Genomic DNA, 12,781 nt, shown 5'->3' with positions numbered 1-12,781 from the left:
CTTCCCTCCCTTCTTCCCTTCCTTCTTCCCTTCCTCCCTCCCTTCCTCCCTTCCTGTCTCCCTCTCTCCCTTCCCTTCCCTCTCTTTCGTCTTTCTCTCTTTCTTTCCCTCCTTCCTTTCTTTCCTTTCTTTCTCTTCTTTCTCTCCTTCCTTCCTTCCTTCCTTCCTTCCCTTTCCTTCCTTCCACTTTCTTCTTTCTTTCCTTCTCTTGCTATTTTTTTTTTTAACCATTCACCATGTGCAGTTTCAAAGACAGGTGAATTGAATGCCTTTAAGGGGACAATGGAGCACAATGACGCCTCCACTTTCCAAGGCTTCCTTTTCTTCCTATGCCCGTGGTGCTCTTAAGATCTCTAAAATGTTCTTTTCTTTTGGCATTATATAATAGTATCTAATACATATATTATGTAATTTTGTATAACATATAATTATAATTATATAATATGTATGATATATAATTATATAATATGCATGATATAATTATACATAACATGCATGAATATAACAGTACATATGATATAATATATAACGTGCCATTATATTTTTATAAATAATTATATCATATATAATGTATTATATATCATTATTTTTATATTTATTTATATATAAATATAAATACCATATAAAATAATTCATATATGAATAAATACATGTTCACGTATACATTTATATATGCTATAAATATATGCTATTGATATATTTATATATTACATAAATATATGCTATATTATATATGTATGTTTTTTAATGTATAATATTTAACCTAGATTTCATTTTTTTGGCTGGTTAATATATGTTTTGAAAATTTTTTCAAAAAAGCAAAAAGCCATTTGTATTCCATTTATAAAAAGCCATTTATATAATCATATATACATAAAAATATGTAAATATATTTATATACATAATATATATTTATATCAATAAAAATAAAAATATAAATATATATTTAAATTTATATATTTCTATATGCATAAAATACATAAATATATACATATAAATAGAATATATAAATATATATATATTTATCCCCTCAATACTTGTTCTCCAGAGTTAGTTAACAGCATTGGAATTATATTCTGTGCACATATGTGTACATGGACCCCATATACAAAGTTTTCTTTTTCAAAAGTGGCACCATACATGTTATTTTGCCATTAACTTTTCTCACTTTACAACATATTTTTTGACATCTTCCTAATTTAGTAAATTAAATTTTTCTGGTTATTTATTGCTGCATAACAAAAATTCATCCCAAAACGAAGTTACTTAACACAAAAATTTATGACTGCCTCTTGTGGTTCTGTGGATTGGGAATTCAGATAGCCCATGGTGGGGATGGCTTGTCTCTCTCCAACAATCTGTAGCCTTTTCTGGGAAGACGCTCACAGCAGGGGCTTGAGTAGCTGTAGACAGGCCCGGAACCTCTCTTTTTCTCCCTGTCTCTGTTTTCCTCTCTGAAATCATGCCACTACAGTCAAGCCTGGATAACAGAGTGAGACTCTGTCTCTAAATAAATACATACATAAATGAAATTAAAAAATAAAAAAAAGTAGACCTTTCTTTATCTTCAGTCTCCTGCAAAGCTGCTGAGTGAGGCACAGTGTCTTTAAGACATGAGAAGCCCTTTTGGGCATCCCCCTTAAATATGTCTGAGGCCTTAACAAAGGATCTTACAGCCCCATCCTTGAGTCCATCTTTCCCAGAAACCAGATTTTACTGCCCTAGATTTGAAAGGTTTTGCCTGGAGACACCACAATGAGAAACAGTAGTCCTTTCTAACCCAGCAGAGAAACAGTAATCCTTTCTAACTCAGCAAACCCTGGTTCCTTGCTATTCCATCTCAATTCTGCTAAAAAACTGGAATAGCTTCTTCTTCAATTAACCTGTCTCTGCATACCTTTTCTCATAGGCATCTGGAAAAATCCAGCTGGCATTTTCTATTTTTCCACTTGGAAATCACCCTAGTCAGATCCATGAGGTCATTAGGTATCCTTTCCATTGGTTATATTGATTTTTTTTTTTTTTTTTGAGACAGAATCAATCTCTCTCACCCATGCTGGAGTGCAGTGGCTGATCTCAGCTCATTCCAATCTCTGCCTCCTGGGTTCAGGCAATTCTCCTGCCTCAGCCTTCCGAGTAGCTGGGATTACAGGCATGTGCCACCACGCCTGGCTAATTTTTTGTATTTACAGTAGAAACAGAGTTTCCCCATGTTGACCAGGCTAGTCTCGAACTCCTGACTTCAAGTGATCCACCCGCGTTGGCCTCCCAAAGTGCTGGGATTACAGGTGTGAGCCATCGCACCCAGCTGACCATTGACAGGCAGCAATTTTGCTAACTGTTCTGCTGGGACGTGACTCAGGCATTCTTTTCTCCAGCTTCCAATAAGCACTTTCTGTGCCCTTCATGTTTCCTCCAAGAGTTTTCCAAAGGTCCTTGCAACTCTCATTAATAGTCTTTCGAGGCAGTTATAGCTTTCTCCCATTGCTCAGTCTCAAAGCCAGTATTTTAAGTTATTGTTACAGCAGCACTCTCCTTCCAGATACCAAATTTTGTCCTGGTTATCGATTACTGCAAAGCAAACCACTGCAAAGTTTGTGGCAAACCCCTAGCCACACAGGAGAGAATGTGTGTTGTGAAGAATTTAGTGAATCCTGGATTCCATACTTTGATGGAAGACATGAAAAATTCTACCTTCCAACATATATTTCTTGAATGATTTTTTTTTTTCTACTTTACCTATTTCTGTTCAGAGTGCAATGTATCTTTTCATCACCCTCTACCCTTGGATGTCTTGGGCACTTGAAGTAGATACATTTACTGATGGTAAAATAAAAGAAGATAAAGGAAGGGGATATTTACCAGAGGATTATCACTGGTAAGGTAGCACTTGTCTTGGTATCTGATTTGTGTAACTGAATCCCAAAGCTAGAGGCAGGTGGTAGAAGGAAGTTGAAATTGACTCCTCACTGTTTCCTGGAGAGCTGTACTATTCTAGGTTAGAAAGAGAACTTATGCTAAATCCAGCTACAAATGCACGATAAGGAGAAGTCCTTCCTGTTCATTTTGTTCCATGTTGAGTTTAGCCTCCATCCCGGTAATTGGTAAAAGATTTTCTTTGGTATTTTCATAGGAAGGAGCTGACACATTTTGACCACATATATTGAATAAAAGTTGGAGCAAAAGTGCCGGGGCCTGTAAACCTGCAAGCACCTTAACATGGAGGGCTCAAAATGGTCATAGCTGGGGAAGACCAAGAAACTGCAGAAGTCTGCCATCCAGCTTCTCTAGTTCTTTGTGTTTCTGATTTTTTTTTTTTTTTTTTTTGAGACAAAGTCTTGCTCTTTCACCCAAGTTGGAGTGCAGTGGTGTGACCACAGTTCACTGTAATCTTGAACTCCTGGGCTCAGAGGATCCTCTGCCTTAGCCTCCTGAGTAGCTAGGACTACAGGCACATGCCACCCCACCTGGCTAATTTTGCGAATCATTTTTTGTAGAGATGGGGTCTCCCTATGTTGCCCAGGCTGGTCTCAAACTCCCAACCTCCAGTAATCCTCCCACCTAGACCTTCCAAAGTATCGGTATTACAAGTGTGAGCCACTGCCTAGCCTTCTCTAGTTCTGAGGCTCGCTGAGCTTAGTGTCCTCAGGCAAGAGATCCTTGATTGATTTTTCCTCCCAAAGTAAGGTCTTTGATATGTGTTTGTGTTGACTATTCACTTATAACAACAGCCAACATTTATTGAAAGCTTACTCTATGCCTGGAGCCAGGTTAACTGAGTGAACTGCTATTTCACATAGTCACATTTAATTTTCTCAACAACCTTATGGAATAGATACTCTAATTATCCCCATTTTATAGATGAGAGCAATGAGATTTAGAGAGAATAAACAACTTGCCCAAATTTACACAGGCAGGGAGGGAGGGCAGAATGAGAGCTTCGGCCAAATGGTTCCCACTCTGGTTATGTGGGAGGCCCCCACATTTTACCAGGAACTTCGTGTGTGTATCTACACTTACCAAGGCATTTGTTTGTTTGTCTGTTTTTTTGTTTTTTGAGACTGAGTCTCGCTCTGTTGCCCAGACTGGAGTGCAGTGGCACAATCTTGGCTCACTGCAACCTCTGCCTCCCAGGTTCAAGCGATTCTCGTGCCTCAGCCTCCAAAGTAGCTGGGACTACAGGCATCTGCCACCATGCCTAGCTAATTTTTGTATTTTTAGTAGAGGTGGGGTTTCGCTATGTTGGCCAGGCTGGTTTTGAACCCCTGACCTCAAGTGATCCACCCGCCTCAGCCTCCCAAAGTGCTAGGATTACAGGCTTCAGCCACTGTGCTTGGCCCTACCAAGGCATTTTGGTGACCTGGTTGTCATCTAGAAAGTGTCAGAATAATTGCTTACAGAGGCAACAGATTGTTAGATGATGCAGCATTCATCCAAACTAAGGGATCAAAGGGAAGGATCTTATGGAGATCCTGTCAACTCTGTTCATCTGCCTGCGACCTACTGTGGAAACCCCTGTAAATATAATACCTTCTGTATTAATTCGTTTTCACATTGCTGATAAAGACATACCTGAGACTGGGTAATTTACAAAAGAAAGAGATTTAATGGACTCACAGTTCCACATGGCTGGGAGGCCTCACAATCATGGTGGAAGACAAAGGCACAGACACATGTCACATGGCAGCAGGCAAGAGACACAGTGAGAGAGTCAAGTGAAAGGAGTTTCCCCTTATAAAACCATCAGATCTCGTGAGACTTATTCACTACCATGGGAACAGAATGGGAGAAACCGCCCCCATGGTTCAGTTATCTCCCACCAGGTCCCTCCCGCAACATGTGGGAGTTATGGGAATACAATTCAATATGTGATTTGGGAGGGGACACAGCCAAACCATGTCACCTTCTATGCGCATCTCTGAACTAGGTACATAAAACTCAACCAGTGGCTCAAGCATGTCATGTTATTGAATGGAACTGGGCTGCTCACCCAGAGCAGTAAGACCAGCTGTCCGCATCAAGGTTTTGCAGCAGGAGAAAGGAAGGCATTTATTTGCAGGGCACCAACCAAGAGGAATCAGGCAGCTCATGCTTAAGTCCCAACCACCCATTTGGCTTACAGGGAAGGATTTTTAAAGGTGGGAGGCAGAGGCTACAGGCAAAGCCATAAATCAATCCATGAAAGCTCTACATTTGGTGTGACTTAAAAAAGCAGACATCTGGGAGCAGAGGCCCACATGGGCTCACATTGGGACTAGTAATCCCAATACTTTGGAAGGTGGGGGTGGGAGGATTACTTGAAGCCAGGAGTTTGAGACCAGCCTGGGCAACATAGGGAGATCCCATCTCTACAAATGTCATAGGTGAGTTCAAAGATTTTCTGATTTGTGATTAGTTAAGGAGGTAAAGCTTTGTCTAAAAATGCGGGGTTTGCAGAAAAGAATGTTCACTCTGGCCTGTAGGTGTGGCTTCCTCCAGACCCTTCAGGAAGAAATTTAGAACAAGAACCGCAGTTACAGTTTAGTCCTCAGTTCCCTCTTATCCGAGGTCTATGTGCTAGTCGATCAGTTTAATAGGGGTCCAGGTTTCTGAAAAACTCAAGGACATACACTAAGATGTTATGTTTAGATTCTATAGGGAATGATACGGTTTGACTGTGTCCCCACCCAAATCTCATCTTGACTTGTAGCTCCCATAATTCCCATGTGTTGTGGGAGGGATCTGTTGGGAGGAAATTGAATCATGGGCACAGGTCTCCCCCATACTGCTCTCATGATAGTGAATAAGTCTCACACAATCTGATGGTTTTCTCAATGGGAGTTCCCCCTGCACAAGCTCTCTTGCTTGCTGCCATGTAAGATGTGTCTTTGCTTCTCCTTTACCTTCTGCCATGATTGTGAGGCCTCCCCAGCCATGTGGTGGAACTATGAGTCCATTAAACCTCTTTCCTTTGTAAATTACCCAGTCTTAGGTATGTCTTTATTAGCATCATAAGAACAGACTGATATAGGGAACAAAAACATTTCCTGACTCTTAACTTCCTTGGCTATTGTTTTAAGCTAAAATTACCTTCTTGCTTATCAAGTTGCTGGTTTACTTCTCAGGGCTGGCTAGGTACCTGGAGTTTCTTTGAAGGAACTCAAGATTTTTCTGTGTTTTCATACTGGGGTAGGGGAGGGGTACCCAGCAAGTCCTTAAGAGTGGTGCCTGTTACATCTCAGTTATAAGATTGCTAGGGAGCATATGATCCAGCAATCCCACTGCTGAGTATATACCCCAAAGAAAAGAAATTAGTGTATCGAAGAGGTATCTGCATTCTGATGTTTGTTGCAGCACTGTTTATAATAGTTAAGATTTGGAAGCAACCCATGTGTCGAATAAAGAAAATGTGGGACATGTACACAATGGAGCACTATTCAGCCATAAAAAAGAATGAGATCCAGTCATTTGTAACTACGTGGATGGAAGTGGAGATCATTATGTTAAGTAAAATAAACCAGGCACAGAAAGACAAACATTACATGTTTTCACTTATTTATGGGATCTAAAAATCAAAACAATTGAACTCATAGACATAGAGAATCTACCAGTGGTTACCAGAGGTTGGGAAGGGTGAGGGGGACTGGGTGGGGGGTGAGGACGTTGGGTAGGTAGAGATGGTTAATAGGTTAAAAAAAAGTTAGAAAGAATGAATAAGACCTATTATTTGGTAGCACAACACAGTGACTATAGTCAATAACTCATATATTTTACAATAACTTAAAGAGTGTAATTGGATTGTTTGTAACTCAAAGGATAAATGCTTGAGGGAATGCTACCCTGTTCTCCGTGATGAGCTTATTTCACGTTGCATGCCTGTAACAAAACATCTCATGTACCCCATAAATATGTACACCTACCAGGTACCTATAAAAATAACAAAAACATTTTAAAAAGATTACTAGGGAGGTAGGGTCTATACAAGATAGTAATACAGGTTAGGAAATGCTAAATGCTAAAGGCGTGGCACCCACAATGAGTACTTCAGGGACTCTGAAACCACACCCAGGTGAGACACACACACACACACACACGATTGTGTGGCTGGCTGACAAAAAAAAAAATGCCCAAACTTCCCTGGCAGTTGAACCAAACAGTGGAGAGGTGATTGCTGAGTTATTTGGGTGAGAGGCTTAGAGCAGCATTGCCTGCTTTTGTTCCTGATTGGTGTGAAAATTTTCACATGTATCTTTTCTCTGGTTCTGGGAATTGGAGACATCTGAGCTGGTGAGCAGTCTTTCTGCCACCAAGAGGGGACAAGAAACTGGGGACCCGGGAGAGGAGGGTGCTGTAAGGAAGGACTAGCCTGCTTCAGCCAGGTTTGTTGTTCCTTCTTTATTGGCAAAACCCTGGGGGCAGCAGAAAGGAACTGGCAAGCGTCTAATCTGTCTACGGGACAGTCTGAGACCCACCTTGCTGCTTGCTTTCTTTTTCTTGCCAAGACAAACCTTGGTTGCACTGTGTATTCTGTCAGTTCTTGGGAGGCAGACAGGTGGGGACTGGGAAAGGTGACTGCTGACTCCAAGCACATGCGTTGCCCTTGAGACCCGGGGCAGGGGAGAGAGGGGTCTGTCTGGGCGTAGACTCAGAGGTCAGCGCATGGGCAGGTTGCAGACAGTCCGAGAATTTGTAGCTCACACCTGTGCCCAAGCGCCCTCTCCCTCCCATGGGATCCATCCTATGACCTTGGAAGAAGTGGGGGCCACACCACATGTTCTCAGGCCCTGGAGGAGTGGGATCCCTGGTGGGTGGGCGATGCCCCGCGGCAGCCGTGCCTCCCTGGATGTCTCCAGGGGCGGTCACGCGGAATGCTGGTCCCCGCAGTTTCGGCCATCGGCCCCTCCACCTCGGCGCCCCGCCTTCCCCCTGGGCTCAGGTGTAATCGTGGATCTAGGGTGTGGGCACCTGGGATGAAGTAGTGAAGGCGGCGGGCGCTAGGGTGAGTTGTCCTGTGCTGAGGAGCAGCAGTTTGCCGGAGTTAACGTGGGCAGCCTCTTTGGGAAGGGAAGGAAGGAGCACCGTCTGCCAAGCGCCTGCTCGCCCCCCGCGTGTCTGCCTGTGTGTGCCGTGCATGTGCATGCGTGTGTGTGTGTGTGTGTGCGCGCGCGAGTGTGAGTGCGCGCGCGCCGAGGCGTTCCTCAGGTTGCGCTGCCTGGAAACCGAGGGAGCCATTGGAGAGGCGGAGGTTGGGGGTGGGGGCTCCTCGACCCTCGGAGGAGCTGGGGCGCAGGCAGCCGAGGCGAGCCCAGAAGCCTGGCTTCTGAACGCGGGCGCCGGCAGAGCGAGGACGGTGGTGCTGGCGGCCGCAAGGCCCCGGGGGATCCGCTGGGGAGGAGCTGGGGAGGAGGCCGGAGCTGCATGGAGTTTCTAGGGCGCGCAACTCCGGCGGGGCCTCGGCCACTGGGCTCCGGGGCGCAGCGAGGCAGCCGCGCACATGGGCTGAACCGGCGCGGCCAGCGGGAGCGGGAGGGGTAGAGGAGTGCGCGGTTCAGGGGGTGCTGGGCACACGTCCCCAGACGGGAGCAGAGGACAAGGACAGGGAGGCACGCGCCCAGATCGCGCTCCGAGTCGACGAGGGGGCTCGTGCAAGGTCCCGGCGTGCGCGTGGGGAGCGGCCCGGGGGCGCCGAGGGAGCCGGCGGCAGCGAGGATGCCGGCACGGGGACGCGGCTGCCGGCTGGGGGTGTGAGCGAGAGGCTGAGCGCTGCCCGCTCGGCGCCTCCATTCCGCACCGCCCCCTCCCTGCGGGCCTTGGAGGAAGCCCCCCGCGCGGTGCGGAGGCGCCTCGGCTGCCGGGCTGCGGAGCCCCGGCCCAGCGAGAGGTGAGTGCCGCCGCCGGCTCCCCAGCTCACCCGCGCGCTCCTTTTCTTTTCCTCTTCCCTCGGTTCTCGCTCCTGTCTAGGGTGTCCAAACCCCCGGGCTGTCGCGGGCCCCCGTGCTCGGAGTGGGCAGACGATTGGCAGACAGCGCCTCCCGTACCTGTTGGCTCCGGCACTGGGGCACCCACCCCCCTTGCCTTCCGTGGAGCTGGCTCCTGGCCGCCTGCCTGGGGGCGTGGGGCTAGGGAAGGGCCGCGGCGGACTCGGCTGTCCCGGCACCCGTGTGGGCTGGAGGCTGGGAGCCGCTCTTCTAGCCCCCAGGTACCATTGGCCACCAGGCTGCGCGCCCCCGGCCGCAGGCTCCCGGGCTGTGGGGAGGGAGGGCAGGGGACCTGGAGCCACACCGCAGCCCAGGTGGGAGCGCCCGGCGGCAACCAGGTCTCTTCGGGAAGCCGGAGTCATGGCGATCGGGGGAGGCGGGAGGCAGCGTTCTCTCCATCTCCGGTCCCTAGCGCTGACTGCTTGCCTTCCTGGGCGCACGCTCCTCGCCGCTACCCACCCCGAGTCCGGGGGCGCCGGGGTGCAAGGGGTAACCAGAGAGGCCTCTGCAGTCTAGCCGGGACCTAGTCTCTGAGCTCCAAGCAGCTGGATGGGTCTGGCGCCCAGGCGGGGGTGGGCTCCGTCTTCCACGGACAGTCTGGGTTTACCCGGCTTCCTAGTCTCCCCGGACTAGCGCAACGCCGAGTGAACTTCCCGAGACTTGGTCCGAGGGCGCCTAGGCAGCAGCAGCAGGTAGTTCTGGGCCGCCTCTGGGGCGAGGGCGAGCGGGGGACGCTCCATCTCGACGGGCTGGGGGTACAGAACGTGCACCGAGGGGATCGCCTTGCGTCCTAGCCTTGGGCCACGTGCGCCTGGGCCATCAGCCCACCATCGTTTCCCACTGCTCTTTTTTCTTGGACGAGGCTTGTGTGAGGAAGGCGCCTTTCTTCCATTTGGGTCGAAGCCCTTAGCTCCTGGGTGCAGCGGTGCCTGCAGTTCCCTGAGTGCCAAGACTGGGGCGCCAGCCATCCCCAGGCCCTGAGCCGGTTTTCTGCAAAAAAGGAGACTTTCTTGGGCTCAGGGAATAGCAGCTTAGCGCCGGCTGTGTGTGGCTGGGAAGTCTTTAGTGGTGATAATAACTACATTCTAGAGTGACCCACAGTAGCCTCTGCGACAGAGTTGGGATGACCTTCACAGAAAGAATGGGTAGATTTCTGCGCTGCGTGTGTTCAGACACACGCAATATTTGTGCACATAGGAGAACTCATGAGCTCCTAGGATTTTCAGGTTCTGCTTCTTTAACTGCTGACTTTTGCTCAAAAAGGGAAATTATTTTTTAATTCGGGCATCAGAGCTTTGGAAAGGAATTTAAAGCCATTTGGTGTGAAATTGTCTTGAGGCTAGAACAGGGCGTGTTTTTCATAGAAGCCCCATTCCAGCTCTCCTTCTTGGCTTGTTCGTGGTTTTATTTCATTTTTTGTGGGGTGGGAGGAGGTGTTGGAAGAAGAAGAATGTGGAGTCTTGATTTTTATCTGCTACCTATACTGATGTCCAGGTGTCACCTCAGACCTCTCGGCCTTGTGGTTCTGTCACCAGGCCCAGTTTAGGATTCATTCCGGGACTCCAGGAACTGCATAACTTTGCTAGTTCCCCAGGCAATCGGTGGGGTCTTCTACCAAAACCCCAAGGATGCCCTGAGCTGTGTTTCCAGAGTAGCCTGCCCTGGTGGAAGACCAGTGGAGTGGCTCTGTTTGTTGAGTTCACTGCAGACGTGTGGGTTTTTCATGGCAATAGCTGCATGGAACTGTTTACTGAGAAGCTGTTCTACGATGGTGAAGTTGGTTACTGGGTGTATCCAAGTGGAGTAATGAAAACAACTCTTTGGAAATCCAATCCTCATGATATTTTATTGGAGGAGAGCTAAATCCTCTTAGAATTGTTCACCAAGATGTCACCTTTCCCTGAACTCTGAAAGCAACTATTGCCAGTAATCAGGCCTTCGGGTAGGGTGCAGGATAAGGGCTTTTTAGAAAGAAAGTATTTTAATTCAGCTGCTTCTGTTGAGAAACGATGGGCAAGACTTGACTGACGCACATGATGCCCGTTCCTCTGTAAGGGGAGGGGGAGTAGAGGTTGAGGGGTGGATGACAACTGTTCATTGTTGAGTTTTACATTTATCTCTCCAGTGGGTGGCTTCTGATCCCTTCATAAATATTGGGCAGGGCTGGGGTCGCATTTAGAAATTTCTTTTTCATAGCAACTGGTCTCTTGAGGGTCACCAGTCGGGGTGGGATATCTGTGGCTGGTCCTTCCTCGTGTTGTGGTGTGTGCAGTGGTGTCTTTTACCACATTCTTGTACTGACAACCTATGCAGTGTTCGCTGGTTGTCAGAAGGGGGCACTCGTTCTCATTGCGAGAGAAATTCCAATTGATAGAACTTTGGACGTTTAAAGCCTTCGGAGACCCTCTTAATTCAGATTTCTGAGACCCTACTTGTGTGCCAGACCCTTTCATACCTTTGAGCTCATGTCATCCCCATTTTTCCTGTTTGGAAACTGATGCAAAGGGAAGTGAAATCACTTTTCCTGGGGCTGTGAAGCTTGCAGGTCAGAAGCAGAGTTACGGTTTGAGGCTAGCAGGCTGGATTTCGATCCTATGTGCGGGGCACTTTCCACACTGCTTCCTTAGGATAGGAAAAGTATTTTGGGAACCTTTGCCCTGCAGTAATTTGTTTAGAGTCGGACACAGAGTGGGTGCCCTACGTTCGTTGAGTGAATCTGGGTCAGCAGCTCATTCCTCATTCCTGGTGAGGAAACTGAGGCACAGGAGGAGCTGTGTCTTGTGCAGTTGGTCTGGGGTGGAAGGAGAATCCCACAGCAAAACCCTTTCCTTGTCACGTGTGCCTGTACTGGTTTGAGCCCAGACTGGTTTGATGATTGATGATAAGCTTTTTTTTTTTTTTTTTTGTATATTCCTTTTCTGTACCCAGGGCTTCACTTGGGGCTTCAGCTGGTGTAGTCAGAGTGTCTGAAGTGTCCTTTCACGATTGAGAACCATTAGGCAGTGCAACCAGCAGCAGCCTCTGATGCTTGTTAAAACAGTGTGAGTTCTGACTCTTAAGCTATGAAACCATCCTTCAAGATTAGCAGAACATTGGCAGATTTCTCAGAAGGCTCAATTTGAGGATAATTCCAAATGTGGTTCGGAAGGAGGAAAAGGAAAACACCATCGTTGCATCCAACCTGGGGTTTTTCAATGTGAATTATGTTTTTAATCATTTAACATTCAACAAACATTTATTCAGTGCCTATTATGTGGTACGGATAGATAGATGAAGATGACACACTGCCTGTCCTCAAAAAATTCACAGATTAGTGGGGAGGGCAGACCATGTGTCAGGGTTGAACATTTGTGAGCAGAGATGGGTGGTAGCTAGGCAAGGGTGGAGGTGATGTCTGAGCTGAGTTTAAAGGATGATTAGGACGTGGTTAGCTTTTCATGGGTATTCTGTTGCAGAGGAAAGGGTGGGAAAGGCTGAGACATTAGAACACATGTGGAGAATATGAGGAAGTAGCTGGTAGTTTGGAGTTCTTGGTGCTTAAAGGTTGAGACAGGGAGGTACAAAAGAAGTGACCAGAATGATAGATGGGGGCCTTTGGTCAGGACCAGGGACTCAGCATTTCTCCATTAAGGTGGCATGGTCAGATTTGGCTGGAGACTTCGTGGTGAATGGATTTGGCACTGAGAAGACCAGAAACATGGATACCAGGGAGGAAGCTGGCTCTGAAAGCCAGGCAAGGCTGATGAGGCCATGGTGGGGAGGATGGAGAAGATGGGATGGATTTGGCAAATAGGAGAGTTGTCAGTTAGGATCCTTGGGTTGCA

At 47.3% G+C, this 12,781-nt stretch overlaps 1 protein-coding gene across 5 annotated transcripts in view; it reads left to right on the top strand.

Moving 5' to 3' along the window:
• Nucleotides 1-12,781, top strand: part of CALN1 (calneuron 1) — a 668,056-nt gene that overhangs the window by 103,068 nt on the left and 552,207 nt on the right. Inside the window, exon 1 of one of the 5 annotated variants that reach the window (XM_054495064.2) lies at nt 7,955-7,978. The exons of 3 other annotated variants lie outside the window; for them this stretch is intronic. The gene's annotated coding sequence lies outside the window, so the exon portion shown is untranslated. Of the gene's footprint in view, nt 1-7,954; nt 7,979-8,319; nt 8,861-12,781 lie in introns of those variants that run through there. One more of the 5 variants, XM_054495065.2, reaches the window with a different exon arrangement.

The sequence above is a fragment of the Pongo pygmaeus genome, chromosome 6 (assembly GCF_028885625.2).
Source record: "Pongo pygmaeus isolate AG05252 chromosome 6, NHGRI_mPonPyg2-v2.0_pri, whole genome shotgun sequence".
Classification (NCBI taxonomy): Eukaryota; Metazoa; Chordata; class Mammalia; order Primates; family Hominidae; genus Pongo; species Pongo pygmaeus.
Note: the sequence above shows the minus strand (reverse complement) of the source record. Positions and strands in the feature narration are given on the sequence as shown.